The sequence below is a fragment of the Pseudopipra pipra genome, chromosome 2 (assembly GCF_036250125.1).
Source record: "Pseudopipra pipra isolate bDixPip1 chromosome 2, bDixPip1.hap1, whole genome shotgun sequence".
In the NCBI taxonomy this organism is placed as follows: domain Eukaryota; kingdom Metazoa; phylum Chordata; class Aves; order Passeriformes; family Pipridae; genus Pseudopipra; species Pseudopipra pipra.
The window spans coordinates 18154913-18171653 of NC_087550.1; the positions used below are offsets into that span (position 1 = coordinate 18154913).

The 16741-nt window shown below is 37.9% G+C and overlaps 1 long non-coding RNA gene across 1 annotated transcript; it reads left to right on the forward strand.

Moving 5' to 3' along the window:
• Positions 1 to 2507: 2507 nt before the first annotated feature.
• On the forward strand, positions 2508 to 16213 carry LOC135409086 (uncharacterized). Its single transcript, XR_010428011.1, has 5 exons — positions 2508 to 3073; positions 3375 to 3535; positions 5793 to 5897; positions 12404 to 12498; positions 12720 to 16213. It is a non-coding gene; the product is annotated as an uncharacterized LOC135409086 (long non-coding RNA).
• Positions 16214 to 16741: the final 528 nt, after the last annotated feature.

Below are 16741 nucleotides of genomic sequence, written 5' to 3' on the forward strand. Positions count from 1 at the left end.
ATGATGACAGCACTGAGAGACAAACAAAGATAAGGAATGTTGTACAAGTTCCATTTGTGATTGATATTTTCCTGGAAGCGTGCTGTAGTTTTCTTCAGTGTTTTGTGGAGTTTTTTGGGGGGTTGAGTTTGGGTTTTTTTTTATTAAGAGAAAAAAGGTTTCTTTTGTTGGAAAAGTAAATTTTCTCCCTCAGCTGTTTAGTCATTTCTCCTTGAGATAATGAAGCAGTGCAACTGCTTCAAGCATTCCAGATCTCCTTATCTTAGTTAATGTTTTACTTATTTTGAGAATTTGGCAGTGAAGGCCAAATAACACTTGAGTGCATCATAAATTTTAGTAGAACCTTCCAAGACAGCATCCCCGTGAGAAGTACAGTGCTGTCAGCTGATATTTAGTTCTACACTTGATTTCTTATTGACAGTCAGATCTGAATCCAGTTCTTTAGGGTGCAAGATTATAATAACAAAGAAGTTAGGGCATTCCACTGTAGGTCTTTAGCTGATTTCCATAGGTTGGTACCTGGATGATCAGCCAATTTTGTACCTTTTTCAGGTGTAGCCCTTGAAAAGATCTCTGCAGAAATAGGAGTCAACAACATACATTTCAAAACTGTTGATCCTATGTCTTGAAAATAAAATGAAATCTAACTGTTAGCAGATTCTTCTGTTTTTAATTTCCCTAATAAAAACTCATTACAATTACCACTCTTCTCATTCTTTCTTTTGTGTGGCTAATTATCTTGCAAGTAATTCTTTCATTTATGATTTCTCAATAAAAAAAAATCAAAGGGTAATATCATTTCTTTCCTATTCTTAAAAAATAGTGTAGGGAGCATGCTTTTTATTATTTCAGATAGTTTTCCTAATGCTTTTAGAGTGATCAAGTACCAAAGACCCAATCACAGATTATGATATTTCTATGTGTTGTGGAAGTGCCACTCACTTCAAAACACCCTCGTTTAAATACCAAGGCTGAACTAATGCAATGGTTTGGTATCTTCCTTGATGTAAACAGTAAGTACAAAAAGCTACCATTTTAATGGTGATAGCTTATAATGATCTTAAAACATAATCTATGTGCAGCCATGCTAATGTGCAGTTAACAGTGAAGTATCATTTGGGACTCCATGCAGTTGTTGCTTTTTCTGGGTCCATTTGCTTAAATTTTTCTTCAAATACTTCAAGCAAAAGCCACGCCAGGTAACTCAGGTTGTTACAAAAGAAATCAGCCGGACCTATTATATTTTGAGAAGGATCCCTGTAGATGCTGTGTAGACATTTATTTTTTCCTTCACCTGCCTTTGGGGCTGGGCTTTTTTTAACGTCATTACATTAAAGGATGCAAGAATCTTTGTTTTTAGCTTATGTGTTACAGATGACAGAGGTGCTTGGTTTGTTTCCCCCACTTTTAGAGTTCTGATTTTACAAACACTTTGTTCTCCATCACTTCTCTCTACTCCTCCTCTATTTGACTTGGCATGAATCACCACAGGGTGTTATCCTAGTCATGATGTTCCAAGCAACTAAAAGAGGCAAGATTTGGAAATAGAGATCAGAGTTCATCCTCCTCCCAACGCTACTTTTGCTGCAGCTCCAGTAAATATGCATTTGCACCATTGGTGGCCTTCCTAGCATGACTGGGACCTAAAATTCTAACCAACTGAGCCAATATCAGGGCTCTATAACTTCCACAATTTTGTCTGAACTGAAGTAGACCTTAGAAAATAATAGCACTCTGTGTGTGTATTTGAAAAATGAATATTTTTCTCTAGGAACTTTATTTATTGCTTAAACTTTAGAGCAATGGAGAGCCCAGCTATATACAGAACCACTTTGAATGCTGGGCAGGTGGCATAGCTTCATTGGGCTACTGGGATAATTTCTTTAGCAGACACAGCAGGAACATGGTCTGTTATTACAGCAAGCTAATAACACCTCTGGAGGTGACAAATAGCATGGAAATGATTGTGCTATTTTTTTAATAAAAAGGAATATGGAGGCTTGGTTGTGGAAATGAAATGAAATATGGAGGCAGTAACAAGGCTTGGTTGTGGAAATTAAATGGGACAGCATTATGGTAATACTCAGTCATTTTTCAGTGAGGTTGGATGAACACTATAGAAAATGTTTAAAAAAATAAATAAGTGCACTGCCTCTGTTTTGGACAAGAACTACCTCGGGGATAAAAAAAAAGGCAAGTTCAGCTCTTAAAAAGGAGGAAGCCATACTGGAAATAGAGAAGGCTTTACTTAGTGATTAATCTTTGTATTTATTTTGATTTTTTTTATTCACTGGTATTTTTGTGTCTTCAGACCCTTAAGAACTGTAGTTTCAGAGAGCTTTTATAAAGCATCATTGACACACTATCACATGCACCATCCAGTAATACTTTTAGAAGAAAGTACAAAATTGCTGGGATTTTTTTTCTTAACATTTAGCTAGGGAGAATGCCAAATATGTCAATAAATGCTGATTCAGAATTTTTAGAAGGAATTTCTAAGAAATGTTGATCCTACAGAGAACAGAAGAATAGACTAAACAGCAAGGATGTAACTGGTGACCAAGGGAAGCTGAGAAAAAATAAAAAGAACAGAGGTTATGAAAGACAGATATATGGAAAAGCTGTGGCAGCTACTGTGTTCTCTGTACAGTCTCCACTGCTAATCTCCCGTGCTTTGGGGAAGATTTCAGCAAGAAGCACTGGTGAGCACAAAGCACAGGGAGGAAAGGGTGCTTAATTTTAATACTGGAGCAGAGGTCTTTGAAAATGGGAGAAGAGCTCCCTGAAGCCACACTCAGTGAGCAGGAAACATAACAGACATTGTCCTTTGTCATGAGAGTCTCCCAAAGACTTTGGCTAAAAACTGCAACCAGGAAAGAACTAACAAAGCAACGCAAGCAGAGCAGAGGAGCGAGTCTACCTCTGTCTCTCCCAGCAACTCGTGCTTGTTTCCAGCTTGCTCTTCATTACAGCTCTTTTCAGGCAGGACAGCAGTTCCCTCTCCACGATTTAGTAACTCTGCAGGACCACCATGCCATGGACCTGCCCCTCTGTCATTAAATCCCACCAACTGGTAAGTTTTCATCCTGCACAGCCCCAGTATTCTGTTATAAATCTTGTTTCTAGCCAAATATAGTGAGTGTTTATTTCTGTTAGATTCACCCCTAGTGAAAATGTTCAACTGAAGCTTCCTTGCAAGGGTCTGTTAAACTTATTCAAGGAAAATTAAAATAATCCTCTTATTTTCCACAAAGCATGAGGAGGGCACCCAGGACACTTTAGTCTAATAACTCTGTGATGATTGTGTGTTCTTTGCTTATTATGCACCTCATATTCTCCATATAATAATAGAGTTTTCACTTTGTGATCTGCAGGTAAACTTATTTACGTGTCAAATATTTCAGCCTTCCAGGATGACAATCACCAGAAGACTATGTAGCTATTATTGTGTTTTGACCCACAGTTGAGAACATTTCTTCAAGCTGAGAAGGCAGACGCAAATCACTTGCCTTTTTCTTTTTTCCTCTAGATGCAGGTGAGTAGATTTGCATTATTGTTACACCCCTAGATATTTTAATTTTCAAACCAATGCACTTGAAAGCTTAAATAACCTTTTTTGTCATGGTGGGAAATAACTTAGATGGCAGAGTGACTTATAATTTAAGCAAAGTTCAAATCTCATTGGTAGGCAAGTCTGCTTAAGTGTAACCATCTGTGACAAAAAAAAGCCTTGGCAGCCACTGCAACCTAAGGCAGCAAACATAGTACAAAATATAATCACCTTAAGATGGCCCTTTTTTTTCCTTGTCTCCAAAGTGTATAAAAGTTGCCATATAAGATTATAGGTCACTTAGGTAGGTCTTTTATAAGAGAATCTTAACCTTCTAACATATCATTTACACAAAATTGCTCCTGAAGTAAATCTTTCCATGCCTAATTAGTGGACAGATTCCCACTCCTGCTGGCGTCTGATCCAGCTCTCTCAGATATCAGCATAGAGAGACTCTAAGTGTACAAGCTGAAGTAATCCATTATTTACCAGCTGTTAACACAGGTTCTCAATGGAAAAACTAGTCATTTGCTCTATCACCCTGTACCACATGTAAAATGCTGCTGAGTCTTGTTGTAGATGAGGTATGGGTAAAAGGGCTCTGCTAAAGCTTCTGTTAATACTTTCAGAGTGTGAAATGCAGCTCAGATGAATGAATATACTGGAACCTCAAGATCCAGACTCTGGCACAGTGTAGTCTTCAATTTTCTGGGTGTTCCACCTCTGTCACTTAGATTCAGGTCTAACATACAAAAAGCTTTATATGTTTTCATCTTGCTTTACAGCCTGTGTCTGTGGCACGTAAGTGCTGGTGCCAGAGCTTCTGTAAGAGCTTTAAGCAAGTTCTTAGGAAGACTTTCTTCCAGTCCTCTTTGTCAGCAGTGGTAAATTACAAGTGTTGACATGCTGTTCCCTGTGTGATGTTCCCAGTATGGCAAGACTTGCTTTTTATTTTGATCTGGTCTTTCATTTTTATCAGGATTAAGTTTACCTCTGTTTAGGCGCACATTTTCTTGTATCTTTTGTAGCTGTGGAGTCCGGAAGTAAATTTTTCAGAAGTGTTTAACCTTGACCTTATTTCTGTCTTCTCAGGTTAATAGTGTTTGGCCAGCAGAGTGCTCTTTCTCTGCCCGCTGCTTGTAATCTGCTTGTTTGCTGCAGGGTGAGGTGCAGATTGTACCTGTCGTACACACAGCTGGATGTCATAAATGATTCACACCTGTTTTCAAACAAGTGCACTTTTTTATAAAAATCCTTGTAGTAGGTGTTTTATAAACTCAGCAAGCCCATGAGCCCAACAACATAAATCGGAAAGGACCAAGGGTCTGCTGCTTGTTTTGGATGATGACCTTGCCTATCCTTAAAACAAGATTTTAATCACAGAACCCGCTTTTTGAGCTCAAACTTCTGAAACTGGATTACAAACTTGTGGCCTTCCTCTTTTTTTGTCTCAGGTTTGCCCAGTGGCTTTACTGTCATCAGTCATTCTTGCTTTGTGCCCTTTTCTGTATCCTGCTGAGCTTGACTGAGGGTTCTTTTAAGGAATTCTCCTGCTTTAGATATCTATATTGAAACGTTTGGGATCATGATAATGATCTTCTATTTAGCATTTCTCCTATTCCTTTTTCTAATTGTGGTAACTGCTCATTTGTAATATCTGCTCAAGAATAATAAAGCACTCTGTTCCTGTTAGGCAAAGTTTTCTAATCTAAGCTGTAAACAATTCATTCAGTTACTAAAGCTTTTTTGGGCAAATTCACAACCTGTCAAAGTGTTTGTGTGAATTTTGTAAACATTTAAGCTGAAAATAGACATCTAAAGTCAATTTTTGAGCCCAGTAGAGAGTGGCACACATAAAACTTAAAAGGTACACTTGTAAAGGAGAAAGATATCAAAGTGTGGGTGACATTTTGGAAAATATTGAGCACAAAGTTAGAGGGATAAAGAGGCACATTAAAGACTACTGGCTTGAAGAAAGTGAATGTTGAAGAGTTGTGGTATTAACATGGTGAAATCCTTAGCTCCTGCCCTGAGGAGTTGCTTTTCATCGCTTGGAGTCTCAAGGTGTCTGCCTCTTAAGTAATCAAAAAATTAGTCCCTGCAAGTTTCCTGTTTTGAATTGGAAAGCTCTCTGGATCAGAAAGGATTGCAGGAGCCTAAGCCTTTCAGTTTCTCCAGCAGAAAGCAAGTTAACTGGTAACTTCTAGATGACCTCTGAAAGTCACCTGTAATTTTTCACCAGGCTGGAGACCCTCCCTGCTGCAAGGCCACAGCAGCACATGCCACATTGTGATTAGAGACTCCTGGAACAACAATCATTCAGCGCCACCCTCGCTGCCAATGTTAGGTAAATATTAAAATAATTTTCAAGTTACCAAAAACTGTAATTGGTTTTGAAGATAAACTGACTATTCCTTTGTTCTAAATATGTGGTATTGTGACAATATTCAGTTTTCCCATAATTTTCAGAGTCTCATCTCTTTCTAGGGTTATATTCAGTTCATTTGCATGTTCTGTCTTTGCTCAATCACTTTTTAGATATTAAGCCCATTATCTTGGTTCTCAGTCATCTTTAATGGACGCTTCTGTAATTTGTTCTATTTTAAGTACCTATTGCCAATTCTATTTTTTAATGTATTATATTTGCTTTTCCTCGTTTTTCTTAGGAAATCAGAATCTCTTTAGATCTTATAATGTGCTGCTACATTCTTACATTTTTTACAAATTGAGAAAGTGATATTAGAATGAAATTAAATCTAATCAACTCCATATATCATCTCTTTCACCCAAGAGGTTAGAACCTTGTTCAGTTAATCTTTACCTGCTTCTTTTTGTTCCCGCCACCAATGTGTGCTATTTCAAAATCTTTTTATTTAGTGGGGAGAGGCAGCTGTAAGGCAAAAAAATATCAATCCCATTAATTCTTCATTGTTTTTAATTTATAAATTGGTTTTGTAACTTGTTCAATAGTGGAAATGTCACAAAGAGTCATGTCTGTTGTTCATGTCAGCTAAAACCTATGTGCTCTCCGTGTTCTTCAGCTTCTCCACAAAACATCAATTCAGAAGGGTCCTGAATGCTGTCATTACTGTCCAACAATCTTAATAGTGATGTTTGTGTTCCTTGCTTTTATATCTCTTTTTCTTCATTCACTGAGTCCGTAAGAATCAAAGATGAAAAAGGGGTTGCTTATGCTATAAATTTCCAATTTATAAGTCTTGTTTCTCTGTGTCGATAGAAACTGCCATCTTCATCCATTCCTGGCTATTTCAGGATTGGCTTCTTATCAGCTGCCTTCCTCCCACGCTTGCCTTTTCCGCTGGCTTGGGATCCAAGTCTGCACTTCAGACTATATTTGTCAAGAAAATTCCTTTAGAGAGACAACTGGCAAGCAAAGCACACTATATGCAGGACCAAGACGCACACAATTGTGTCTACCTTTCAAGGAGCCTGACTCCACATTCCCTACTCTCTGATGTAAATGTTTTCTTTTCAGCTATCACCTCTCCTGCACTTAGGTTGTTTAATTACAGCATGAAAACATTAGGCATATGTTCAATTTACAGTTATTATCAGTGTCATTTCTTGTTTGGTTTATGTTTCATACAGGTTCTTTTTTTAAAAAAATCACCATTCTGTTTTGACGTTCCAGGTTCTGCATGTTTTGGTCTACGCTCTTGCCAGTGCTCTGTGGGTGTTTGGACTCTGGTAATCATCCAGACTAAATGCCTCATTATTTGCCTCTCTATCTGTCATATTGTTCAACACTGCACTGCTTCAGGTGCAGTACTTAAATGTTCTGGCCTTCAGAGTCAGAGAGCGCTATTTTGACTAATTATAAGAATCTTTCAGGTGTCATGAAGGATTTATGCTATTCATGCTCTTCCTATTCTGCTATGTTGCCACATTCCTTTGTACCTTTCTTAGGAAGTGCTAAACACTAGTTATTGATTTGCTTCAACATCTTTCATTTATTTCTCCACTGTCAACATGGTCCCAAGGTGTAGGAAAGTACTTGGCTGACCTGCTGTTGTCTTAAAGGTTTCTGCAATACCCAGAATTTCTAGCTCTGAGCAACTCTATGAACCTACAGGGCATATATAAGAGACCAGCATTCATAGAAATAGCAGGCTTGACTCAGGCTTACTGTCATTAGATTAAAGAGGTGAATCTTTTGCTAAAGCTGTAACTACATGGTTATATTTCTTTACAAGGTTGATTTTTTTTTTTTACCCTCCATGTTATTCCTCCAGTTTAAAGTGAACTTCATGTTGGTCAACCTTTTCTTTAGTTTTTGTCATACACCAAAAAAAAGACAACAAAAAGGGGAACAAATGCTTGTTCACTTCATGGTCCTTGAGTACACAGAGTACATGTTGCTTCATCAAAACCATCAGAGTAGCACCATCCTTCTAAAGTGAGGGCTGTGCATACAAACTTTGACTTTTGTGCTAGTCAATGACTAGAAGCAAATGCAGAAATGAGTATGCTAAAATTCCTGGGAGTTTCAAAAACAGGCTGCTGCTTCTAATAGGGCAAGTTGATTGACTCCCACTACTTTAGTATGGCTTACTGTATCTGATACTACCTGATCTTGAGCAGGAGTGTAAGTGCTGATGAGACAGCTGTGTCGAAAACAATAAAAAATCTGTCTCAGGGTCTGCATAGATTCTCAGTTTCTCCAGTTCATTACATTGACCAGTTATACCCCTTCAGATCCTTTCTTCTTGGTTCAGTAGATGGAGCTGTAACACGTTTAAATTTTTCCTCGGCCAAGATGTACAGTCGCAGGTGCACTGACAAGCACAGCTTTTGGTTCCCAGCAGTGCACATATTTATCCATTTTATACAAGTTGGCATTTTGCGTCATTCTGAAATTGCACATAAAAAGGAACCTCAAGTTCTATGCTTATTCTGCTTATTTCTGGGAAAAACCATCAGTCTCCGTTTCTAATATGCACTTTTCAGATTTTGGATGGCTGTTTTCTACTGTTCAAAAAAAAAAAAAAGCAAACATGTTTAGGCTCAATTTTAATATCTTGGGCTTTGGGAAAAAATAATCTCTAACATAATAATTTTTGCTTATTTTGCTAGTTGCTGGTTTGAAACAGACTCTTTGGAACAATTGAGAATTCATGAATTCATTCTCATTAATTTTTTTTCAATTTTAGGATAATATCAAATCCATTGTCAATTGTTAGTTTTCATGTTCTCAAGTAGTTTACACTTTATAGTGTCAATAAAAGCTTTTTAAATAACAGGAAGCTATTATATAAATGGACATTTCTGATAATTTTTGCAAAATTGCTCTTAAAAATTCTGTGCTACTGAAAAAAAAAAGAGCCTGGTAATGAGACTAATTCACTCTTCAAATGTAACAGCATCATTTGAACATTGTCACATCATCTCAAATCATTCTTAATTCTAAAAACCCTTTCCCATTTCAATTTTCTGTGGAAAGTTCTCTGTAAAAGCAATGAGAGTATCCAAATTAATTTTAAAGATCACAAAATTGCTATTTCTTTTTAGAGAAGAGCTGTCTTGTACTGATCTCCTGTATGCAAAATTATCTTAATGGTATCTCCTTTCATCTTAGTATTCTCCCTTGAGCAGTTTGAGTGCTTTCTAGTTCTCTTTAGTTGCAGCTAAATATTTCAAGCAGGCACCAGAAACATTACAGATTGTCTCCTTTGAGTTTCAAGAGCTTCTTTGATGGGGGCTCGTGACATCCTTTTGCAATGCACCATATAAACCAGCAGTTCCTAACCTTTGTCTTTATATTTTATTTTTCATAGGAGTTTCTAATGACCATGACTTTCTCCTTCTCTGCCCGTACACTCTCCCATCCCTTGATGCACGGCGAGGCTGCCACGGTGAGTGTCTCCAGCCTTGGTCCTTCATCCTTGTCCTGTCCCTTGGGCATACTGTGTTTCCCGGGGCAGGTCAGAGCAATGGAGAAAGGAGGACCCATTTGCAGCTTTAACACCTCTCTTGGCTAGCCTGTGTTGCCACTTCCACAGTTAAAATGACCAGCAGAGCTCAGCATCTTGTGCTTTGCTCACAAGTTTACCCTATACATTGACATGTCTCCTTACTAAGGTATCAGCCAGAAACCACTAATACAAACAAGGACTATAAAAGAGCCAGTCTTCAATAAAATACCTGCTTTTTCCTGTTAGGTCTTGTACAAGCTTTTTCATGGTCTTTAAGAGTCTGCAATTGTATATTTACGTTCAGCTTGAAATACAGCTGTCCCATTTGGAAAATGTTATTATCGATACTGGTGTTATCCAAGACACTTTATTTGTCTAATCAGCTGAGTTGTCAGGTTGAATTAGCAAACTCACTTGTATGAAGCACAGAACAGCTTGTGGCTGTGGTGTATTTGTTTATGATATTTACTAGGTATGCATACTGGATAGTTTGGATGGAGACATTAAGGTTCCTTTGCTACAGTCCTATGCCATTCAAAGGCAAATAAGTCATCCTTTCGAAAACAGTACTGCAGAGATGAGAAGAAACTTGTGGATTCTACACTGGCACTGGGTGGTGGACCATATTTTGAGGAACTTATTTAACATTGCGAATAGCAGGTGCTGTGCATTGTAGACCCATGAGTTACTGCTTTGTCAGAAGGTAAGTTAATCAAAACTATAGTAATCCATTACACAGGCCTTAAAGTATTAAGAAACACTGTAATGTCTTGAGCAATCTGTAAAATCCACCCTTTGAAGAAAAGGTTATAACGATTTACTGTACTCCTTCATAGGTTGTATCCCTTCTTCTCAATCATCAGTAAAAAAAGGTTAATGAAGTTAAAAGGCAAAAACGTAGCTGAAGATTGATATGCAGTATCAACCTGCTGGCACTATTTTGCTGCATTGTGTGCATTCTCATATTGCTGTTTAGTATGTGCTTGTAGTTTACAAAGGCTAGCTGAGCTTATAATTGCCAATAAAATTCAGTAGCGTTTTATTGTCTATCTTCACACTTTGTTCATAGACCTCTATACTGGCAGACTTTAAGACTGTTTAAAATCAGCATCGATAGTGATGAGTGATCACCATTTAGGGATACCTTATTTTAAAAAGAATCTTGCTTACCAAGCAAGACTACAGTGATTGATCATTGGTAAGTGCAAGAGGAGGGGAGAGAGTGGTTCAGTGTAAAGTATAAACACAAAATTAAAATTTCTAAATATATTAGTTTGTCATACAGTTCTGTACATTTTCAGTTAAAAAAATAAAAGCAAACTTTTCCATTTGATCAACTGATTTCTCCATGGCAATGGACCTGAATTTTATTAGCAGCAGTAAACAACTGCTTTAAAAGGAGGATATTCTCCTTCCTGTGAAAGCACATTTATTTCCTTCTCTCTTTCCCAATCACTTTTCTAATCCTTATAAAAAAAAAGAAAAGGCCAAAACAAAACTCAAAAGTACCTCTCCTTGAAATGTTCATGTGTATATGTATATATATATATGTACGTGTGTGTGTGTAGACATGTATAAATTGCAAATAAACATGTTATTACTTCAGTATTACAATTAAGAATTGAATTCCAAGCTTCCTAGAAGAGAGAATTGGAAAGCAATTACTCTCAAGTGAACCAAAACACATTTTCGTTATTCCCGCGCCGTCTGGAAGCCATGAAATCCTGTCTCTGGGAGGCAGCCATCTTTTCATCTGTACCTATCCAGGCCTGCTATCCCATCTCCCTGCACTTCCCCTCTTGCTTTTGTCAAAAAGATTCAGTAGCCAGCCTGCTCCTAAGGAATATGTTGGGTTTGTTGAACAAGTGTTTTTTGTTCGTTGCAGAATGCATTATTTGCTACTCTTCCCACACCTCTAGGTGTGCAGCCAAACTGTATGCTGTCACTTGAAATGGAGTTATTGTGAGACACCTTGTGACACGAGTGGGTGAATACACTGCTGACTCCAAGAAACCTCTGAGTAATTCTTGTTAGGGTTGTGCATGTGGCTGAGGCTCGAAGGGTGATCCGCAGGGGCTGGAGCCAGGTTTGGCACCAGGCAGCTCACACTGTCAGGTGCCTCCTGGCGCTTTAGCCAGTGCTCTTGGTTGCTGTGCATGCCCACAGGTCAAAAAGCACTCAACATCTCACAGATGCGAGACTAATGATTTCTAAATCTAATACGGCCAAGATTTCATGCCAATTATCAAATGAATGTTCCTATTTCCTGTAAAGATGTGTTTTATAGTACTCTCAGCTACACTTTGACTACTTCATGCAGGCTGTCTCAGTGAACAAGCTGTAAAAGGAGTTAAGTGCCAATTAAAGCGCTGCGAAGAACCTCTTTTGCATGAATCAGTGAGGCACTGTAGTGTGCATAATATCACTTATACAAATTCTGAATTGTTGCCTTTCGTTTCCAATATGCTGCAGCAACACCTGGTTTATAGGACCCTGGCCATTCCTGTGCAAAGTCAACAATGGCATACTTTTGGAAAACCATTCTGTTTATTTTTAGTGTAATTGTTCCAAACCATATTAAGAACAAGCTGAATGAAAGGTTCTTGACAATTACCCCACTGGCACCTCTAAAGATCAACTGAATAGTTTGCTGTTAATTACATATTTACCATCACCAAGGTGGAAGTATTTAGTAGCTTTGGGATCAAATTCTGTCAATCCTCCAAGAAAAGATTTTAAGCAATTGAGCTGATTATACTTCCCTAAGTTTACATCCACTGCATTTTTTATATTTCCTTATGTTTAAATGAGTTGTATCATGGGAGACAACAAATAAATGGGTTTTTTTCCACTTACTTCTTTCTACCGTCTCCTGTCTCTGCATGCGCACAGATTTGAATTCTCTCTGCAATTTCTCTAGGGGGTGATAACAGCAAGGCTTTTTCCCTCTGCAAATGTATGTGACTTTGCTGAGTTAATTAAAACATGGAAGAGGAGGACCAGCAGTAGACACAGGTAGGTAAACGATTGCTAACCATTGAACCTAAATTACTTTCTAAATTATATTTTTGACAGTGTTCACACTTAGTAGTATTTGGAAGGAGTCTACCATTTCTAACTGTGTTCTACAGTTTATTTTATATTTACTTGTCAAAGTCATTTGTTTTATTTCTTCTTTTTTTTTCTCATTTTCTCATCTTACAGGACTGATTTTGCTTTTTATTTTGCCTCTGTAGACACTAAATTCATTCAAGAGGCCAGCATCAGTGAATGCTGCTGCTGCTTTCAGCTTCATCTCCTCCACTGAAAGGTGGAAGCAAAGGCTTGTCAACCTTTTAAACTTACTTTGATTCACTTTCCAGGGTGCAAACATTAAGTAGAAGCACCAAGTCAGCTTTCAGAATAAGACTTAGCTTTGCAAGCAGCATGAGATCCAGACCATTTTCTCTTTTAAAGGAGGATGTAACTTGCTCTGTTTTACCTCGTGCAAAATTAAGTTTATTTTCCTTTTCCTTCCCCCGACAAAATAGACTGCTCAAGCTGTATTACTATCTGTGCATGAAAATGCAGAAGAAATGTGTCAGGAGCTTGAAGAGAAATAAAGACATGATGCAAAATATGAAAAGATTGGTTCCTTCATCTAAGGGACAGAAAAAAAATGCTCTGGGATAATTGTAATGCATAAATGAAAGCAATATCTAAAATGCTGGTTCCCTTTGTTAGAAATGTTGAAGAAAAATTTCCTCCGTGCCTGGGAGATTAAATCAAAGCTGTGTCAAAGTAGGTGTTCTGGAGCCCCTGTGTGCAACTGAGCCACTCAGGACAGCAAGGGTGGAACACACAAGGCTGCTGGTAGTCTGTAAAACCAGGGGGTTTTGAGAGGAATATTCTGCTGTTAGACTCCAGGTAGTATTTTCCTGTACTAGTTTCTGGGTGCAACCTGCATTTGCTTCTTTGCAACTTTCTATTAAAACAGTTTGGCTCGTAATCCCTAATTTTAGGAATACTTGTATCCATTTAGTGTATTCTTTTGGAAAATGTGAAGGAAACAGAGAGCCTGGATTGTCTTCCCTGGACAGCTCATCCTCAGAGTAGATCTCGGATATCCTTGGGAATACCAGATGAGGATACCAGTATTCTGTAGGTGTACTCAGCCTGTTTATCTCCTCCTAAGCCCAGCTGTGACTTTCTATTCTTTGGAAATAAAACTGAAATCAAAAGCTACCTCAGTTATTTGCTAAAAACTCTAATTATCCTCTGTTTCAGTCAAGTTCTTTGACTTTTCATCTTCAAGATTGCAGCAGAAAATTCTTTTGTGGCTCATATTCTCTCTATCAGTTACCAGTATTCAGAAGCCCCTGACATTTTTTTGTTATCAGAGAGGGTAGGTTTGTAATTTTTTTCTTGATTTTGCTCTTATTTTCTCTCTCGCATTTACAGTCATTCAGTGTCAATGAAAAAATTATTTCCAAATAGAGCTTGGCAATGGCCATTAAACTGGAAGTATCTAAAGTATTTTAAAAAAATTTAAAAAACTAGTCTGTTCATTTTTCACTATCTAGAAAGTTAAGTCAAAGAAGTTCTATCAAATATTTGGAATAAATGTAGAGAACAGGATTTAGGGTGGATATTTAATTTATAACAACAGCTGTGTAATCAGAATGCATGAAAAATTACAACCCAAAAAGAGGGCACAATCTTAGCAAGTATTTATCTTTTTTTTTTTTTTTTTTTTTTAATAATTAGACCTTGCTCAAAAACTTATTTGTGCTTTTCCAGGAGACAGCAATTTTTGTTGGTGACAGGACATTTTCTAACATTTGAGATATCTAAAATTTTATGCCAGGAGACCTAAAAAGGAAGTAACTTGGTCTTGCCTTTTTCCAAGTCATCCTGCCTACAAAGTGTTTACTCTTGATTATGTTATTTTGAGTTAGGGTTTTTGCCTGGGCAAGGTACAAGCAGAGATAACGTCTCTGTTACTTTTCCAGACTCCAAAGGTTTTTCCTTTCTCCCCTCTGCAACACATTTTGAGGTTCTTGCCTTATTCACTGTTCCAAGTGCTTTGGGTTTCAGCTAATTTTCTTCAGATTCATAGCTGGTATAATAGTTATGAGGGGTGTGCCTTTAGAATTAATGTGGACAACTCAAACTAACCAGACTTTTACTGGGAATTAAGCCCCTTGGTGGCATCCACTCAATATATTGATTGTGCCCATTGGAATGGGCACAGCAATAAGCAAGTCTCAACCACTTGGCCCAGACGAACAGGGTTTCCTTGATTCTTGTTTTTACTGTTTTATTGGGCTTTTTCTCTCTAGATGTTATTGCTAATCCATTAAATAAACTTGGTAAAGTAGAAGGGAAGCACAGGGAGAGAGCACAGGTCAAAAACAGTACCAGTGGCAATTTCCAGATAATTTTTCCATGCTGAGCATAAATGGTAAGCAGAGAACTGATGTGCTTGCTGTGCAGCTGTCACCTTGTCTAGGAATATATGTAGGGACAAAGACCAGTAAATGCCCTGACACCTCTTAAGAGGCATATTTTGTGTAGAAGGATATTAGCAATTCAAAAGCTAAACTGGGATCTAAGCAAGGTCATTGGCTGGTCAGACAGTTTATTTTTGACCTAAGCAGTGTTTAATTTAAGAAGCAGAAGGACTGGGATAAGTAGGTACAAACCTAAAAGGGCAGCTGGCTGCTGGGTGATGTTGAAGCTGAGTCATCCTAAAGGGCAGCCCATTTGTACTCTCACCCAAGAGAGAAGAAAGGTGAAGACCAGAATGATAGATAGGACGCCCTCCCCAACACTATAATGCTTCGTGTCAGTGAACTCAAGCCATTTCTGTGCCAATAGGAGGGAAAGAAAAAAAGGAAAGGCAAATAGAGAAAGATATAAATTTTAAATAAAACCTGCCTATGTATACATGCAAATTAGCTGAAACCCTTGGTGTGTCCAACTAAAAGGAATGTTTTAAAAATTGTAATCTGTTTTCTGTAAAATTTCTTAATTCCAGTATGTATTACAAATATATGCAGTGTGAATAAAATCTAAGTTGTCTCGTAACATCTCAGGAGGGAGACTAATGAACAATCTTAGTATGGCTTTCTTATAAATAAAACATGCTACTCTGTTTTGTTTAGGGTTTAAGTCCTCAGCTCTGTGCTAGTGGCTGGAATAATTAGGTTCTGTTTTGAAGGTCATGATTTTTCTTTTAATATAAACATGAATTTGTCACTTTGGAAAAGAAACTTTCTTCTGTTTTAGTGAATATTTTTTTCCATAGTTTGAACCTCTTGGATATCCCTGCTCTGTTTCTTGTCAAGTCTAGTTTCCTCATCCTACACTAGCATCAAAAGTGTGCTTCTGAGGAGGAGCTTTTGTCTGCCTCAGAAGAGTTGCTGTCTTTTCTATTTCAGCTTAGGTTTCCCTGATAGCCCTCCCTCTTCTACCGTAGGCACAGAGGTGCTGTTGCAATACTTAAAAGCAGTATCTAATAGATCAGGTGTGACAGAACTTCCCTAAACCACTGTAAAAAGCTTTTTGCCCAATTCCCTCCTGAAATATCATTGAAGTGGTGTTTGACAGATTTGTGTAGCTATAAAAGCTCTCAATTGCTATTATTACACAAGTCTCTGAAAATATATTGATAGGCTTAAGTCTCCATATTTCTGATTCCACCTACTAAACAGAGCCCAGGCTATATTTCTGGCTGACTATCTTTCTCCTTTTGTACAGATTAATCTGTTAGTTTGACTCTGGAAAAAAAAAATTGTCATTGCCTTGGCCTCAACACTAGCTGGGGAAAAAAGGGGGAAGGAATAAAATACTTCCAGTTCTCCAGTGTTTGAACCACAAAAGCTGAAGTGGGTACCTGCTTACTTCATCACTCATTTTTGAAAATGGGGAGTCACCCAAGCATGAACTGAAGCAAGCAGGTAATCTGTTGTATGAAGGGAGATGTAAGTTTGATTTCTGATAGTATTTTGTGCAACTTTCCTTCTCTTTTTCCTTCTGTTGGCCTCTTTTTGTTGTGGTGTTTAATTTACCAGTGGTTAGACATAAACAAACCACTTGTTCTGAGTCGGTGAGCTCAGGTCTTTGGGATCCTGTGAAGCCTGTGTTCTTGTGCAGTGCATGAGAACCAGCTTCTGGTAACTTCTCCACAACTCTGAACTGCTCTGGGAGACTGGACACCTGGGCCAAGCACACACTCTGATATCAGGGACAGAAATGTGGAGCAGAGAAGAAGGTG